Source organism: Lactuca virosa, chromosome 4, assembly GCF_052849685.1.
Source record: "Lactuca virosa cultivar CGN04683 chromosome 4, Lactuca_virosa_CGN04683_v6, whole genome shotgun sequence".
In the NCBI taxonomy this organism is placed as follows: Eukaryota; Viridiplantae; Streptophyta; class Magnoliopsida; order Asterales; family Asteraceae; genus Lactuca; species Lactuca virosa.
Window position 1 is genome coordinate 467,998,652 of NC_136429.1, and position 4,812 is coordinate 468,003,463.

The window sequence follows — 4,812 nt, forward strand, 5'->3', positions numbered from 1 at the left end:
TGATCTCTCTTCTCTCTATCTTTCTAGCTCTTTCTTTATTTTATAAATTTTAATATCTTTTTGATAAAAACTAATAATTGATTATTTTTCATATTTATAATATTTGTTCCAAGTATGTTCCCGAAAATAATTTAAGCTTTCCTATGTGATCCTTCATGATGAAATGTTGTATCTTTCGATGATGGAAATGGCTATCATTTCCAAGGGTATATTTCTCATATATTGATTCAATTTCCTTCGTTACAATCAACCATCTCGTTCATTCCATTACCTAAAACATTCTATTCCTTTATCAATCATTTCCATCCAACCAAAAAAAACCCTAACTATTCAGAAAAAAAAGAAAAATGCTAAGCGAAGATAATTGGAATTGGAATTTGTAGTAGAGCCAATAAAATATGTGAATGAAGTCATATACTAACAAAATCAAGTGTATGTACACTTTGTATATCTTTCTCTATATTTACAAGTTGATGGCTAAAATATCATCAATTACTACTCAAACTATAAATTAATAAAAAAATCCGTGTCAAAAATTGTAAAATAATAAAATTCCCATTCTTTGAATCCGCTTCTGCTGGCATCATCTTACTTTTACCCAACTGTTTGAAACGGACCAATTGGGTTTCTGATCTGTCAGCAGCTGCCCTAATCTCGTCGCCGGCGGAATTGACGGTGACCCAGATTGAAATTCGTCTTGTTCTCCGAACCAACAGTTGAACTCCGGCGATGATTCCGGTGTCACTAAACACGATTGCTCCGATTCCCAATCAGGGAAATCAAATGGGTCTCTCGGAGAGATTTGATTCTCTGATTCTTCTTTGAATGATACAGTGTTAATGAAAGGATGATTTAGAAGCATCTCAGCCGTCCATCTTTTTCTTGGGTCTTTCAAGAAACATTTCCCGATGAAATCTTTCCCCTCTTCTGATAATTTCCCGGGAATCTCTGGAATTTCAGCGCCAACGCCGATTTTCATCAAAAGATTTCCGATATCGGAGCAATTCCAAACTGGGTTTCCGGTGATCATCTCCGTTACTAAACATCCAAGTGCCCATATATCAGAAGCTGATTCCTGCTCACCGCCGACAACCGTCTCCGGCGCCATATACATCGGCGAACCTCTAATTTCGTATTTTGAATTCAACTCACCGGAGCCGGTTGTCTTCTTCGCTAGCCCAAAATCGGCGATCTTCACAGCGTCTTTTCCACCATCACAAACTAACAGAACATTTTGAAGCTTGATGTCGCAGTGTACATACCCATTTTGATGAATAAAATGAAGCCCCTTTAGAATAGAATTCGTGTATCTCCGAACTTCATTTTCCGACAACCGTAAACCACCGGAATTCTTCACCTTCTCCGATAAAGCTCCACCGGAAGCATACTCCAACGCCACATTATACAACCTCTGACCGTTTTCAATTGTCATTGAATCGCCGTAACATCCAATGATCTCCGGGCAACCTTTAAGCTCTTCCAAGATCATACGCTCGTTGATTAACGAATCACAGTGAGACACTCCACAAGACTTCACCGCCATTAATGGCGGAAAATCTGAACTCTGGTTTATGGGTTTAGCTAAGCTAACAGCAGCAAAGCTTCCATGGCCGATCGTCTTACCTCTAACCCACTCCATGGGCGTACAATTGAGGTTTTTTACAGAATCTTCTTTGATCTTTGAATGGCTGGAATTTGTTTTTCCTTTTCTTACTCAAGAACAGAGCATGTGAAGTTGATGATTGTTGGGGAGATCTGATCATTCTTTATATATATAAGGCGTGTGGAGATCGGAGTGCAAGTTGGATTTGGAATTACGTAGGAAATTAAATTAAATTATATATTATATATATCATACTATTTAAAGAAAAATATATATAGAGAACACGTGATAATTAAGGATATTTATTCTTGGAAATTTGGCTGCGGAAATAGCGTACACCAGTTTGGAATGTGGTTGACATGGTTGGGGTAAAATAGGTATTTCACACGATTAACTAATCGTCAGTCTTCACGTCAACTTGCTAAAGACTATCGAGATCTTTTCAATGCAACAGAACTTCCGTGAGGTTTCTTTTATATTTTTTATTATTTAAAAATATATAAAACTTCCAATTTTTAGTTGTACAAAAACATTTTTGGGTCAAGATTGATGATTGAAGTTTATTTTCTACAGTCGTTTAAAATGTGCAAAATATTTAAAACTATTTAGATTCTGTTATCTAAAATAACACTTTATCATTTTTAATCATTCAACCTTTATATACATATTTAACATGCCAAAAAACGTTTTTAAAAGAACACGGTAAATATAAATAAGCAAGCTGAATCCAACTCGTTTTAAAAAGCATCAACTCGTTTATTATCTAAATAAATCATTGGTAATTTAACAAAGTGTTCATCATTCAATATATTTCTCCATGGTTAATTTTATTAAAAGTATTTTGTAATGAATTATAAGTATGTTAACAAACAAATATGACAATTCTTATCCATGTAAACATGACTTCTCACGTCTTAAAATGTCATAAAGTAATGGTATTAAATTCTAAAAAGTCATGCAAGTGATGGTATTAAATTCAAACATGAACCTAATATAAAAAGTTGAAAGATCACTAACATGAGATTTGGAAAGTAATTAATTGAAAGATCATGCCTGATGGCTTATTGTAATTATTAATTAAGTAATTAGTTAATGAAAACGACATGCATAACCCTAGTTCAAAGAATCAAAGGAAACGTTGATTCGATGGATAAAGTCATAAACCAACCCTCGAGAGGTGTATATCCCAACTTGCTTTACAAGTGACAATTTATGGCCGTTCGCACCCTACATGGTCACGGGATAAGTCTTAATTACAAATATCCCTTGCTTCTCATCAATGGTTGCTAGTTGCTGGTTTCTACAAAGATCTCAAGAATATATATTTTGGGTGATTGATCATGTCAAAATCGATGTTTCTATTGGTTGGTTTTGTTATATGATAATAAAAAGAAGAACAGTAGATATTTTATTATAAAATAAGCGCTAGCTAGCAAGTATCTATGCCACAAAATTACATGGTGAAAATAACAATAATAAGGTTTTGAATCCAACATAACTAATAAGAGATCAATTACGATGATCCTTAATCAACATCGTCTATATATGTTTCTGACGAATGCCATCCTTTGTTTTCTATTCAAGATGTTTCCGTTGGTATTATAGATCAATTGTCTATTGAATCCAAGGGGATCAACTCAAAGATATTGTATTTTAGAAAAAATAATAAAACAATCCGATAATTCATATTATGAACTAATTATTGAACAATCAAAATACTAACAATCAAAATATTAAACAAATGAATAATTAATATTGCCGATTAAATATACAATCGTTATAAACAACACTAACAAAGCCAACTATTTAATATTGAGAAATAAACGTCAAGCCATCGCAGATAATAAATCTAATAATTATTATTTAATTATCATGTTTTGTTCAAAAATCCCACGACCGATCATAAGCAATCAGATGTGATCATAAGAAATGTAGAAGGAGACTCTCACATTGCTAGACACTATTACATTGTGTGGATGAATTAAAATACAAGTCATAAAATATAAAACCAATCTAAAGATCGATGATTCTTGATTGTTGAAATTTGCTTGAAATTATTCATGTCTCTCGAGGGTTGTTGCGTTGCTCGATGATTGTAACTTTCAATGTAAAAGCCAAAATTTAGTGTGGATTATCATTCTTTCCATCAACTATGCAATAACCAATAAATTTGAAACTAATACTCGAAAACTAAAATAATTCATAGGCACTGAAAGAGGAGAAACATAGGAGATCTTGCTTTTTTGGGGTGTGGAATATGGCTCACAAAATATGTATTTGTAGTTGCAAAAACCTTAGGAGACTGCCAAAAAATGCAAGGTATGATGAAGGCAACCATATCATGACTCACGACATGTCATGCGGATTTGACTAAGTCAAACTACAATTGCAATGCCTTACTCTCCAAACAACGTGTTTTCTGGATGCTTCTAGGAAGCTTCCATTAGTTTATCCACAAAGTCAACCCTGGTCAAGTCGGTCCAACCGATCTGACTCGAAAATTGTTAAATATGAAATCTCTTCAACTCCCAGCTACCGATGTGGGGTGCAAAGGTGCAAAATAAGCCAAAATTGCACAAATTCATGAACCTCGTGTCTCTCATCCATAGTTTGACTTAGGTGCCTGTTTGGGCTTAACATGTCCCTTAATCTCTAGTAAATCTTTTGAAGGCTTAAAATATGAGACTATGGGAAAAATTATATCACTTGAGTGTCACGAAGATTAAACGTTGTTTAATATTGAGAAACAATAAGAGATCGATGCAACAATATCCAACGGATTTAAACCAAAAACCTCGTGACCTTTTTGGTTTACCCCATACATTACCTACAATTTTGTGTTCTCACTAAGCATGCATATGGTATATGTCACACCCCCAAACCAGAATGGCGGAAACATTCGGGGGTGGATGACGTCATATGTAGTATCACAATAATTGTATCATAGTAATTATAGTAAACACAACCATTACATTGAATACATATATGAAAAGATATTTACATCTGTTTGATTCTTGTCTTCATACATCAAAAGTATAATCAAAAGAAAAAGACGTGACTCAATACGCTCCGTCTTCTCAAAACTCCAGGAGGTACATGTCTACTGATTTCTTGAGAATACAAGCAGATTTGAAAGAGTATCAGCATAAAGCTGGTGAGTTCATAAGTGATGTTTTTGTAATGAAAACCTGTTGATGACTCTGTAAAAA

General features: G+C 34.0%; 1 pseudogene; it reads right to left on the reverse strand.

The window, feature by feature from the left end:
• Positions 1-397: 397 nt before the first annotated feature.
• LOC145109194 (mitogen-activated protein kinase kinase kinase 20 pseudogene) lies at positions 398-1,756 on the reverse strand (annotated as a pseudogene).
• Between the last annotated feature and the right edge of the window lie 3,056 nt (positions 1,757-4,812).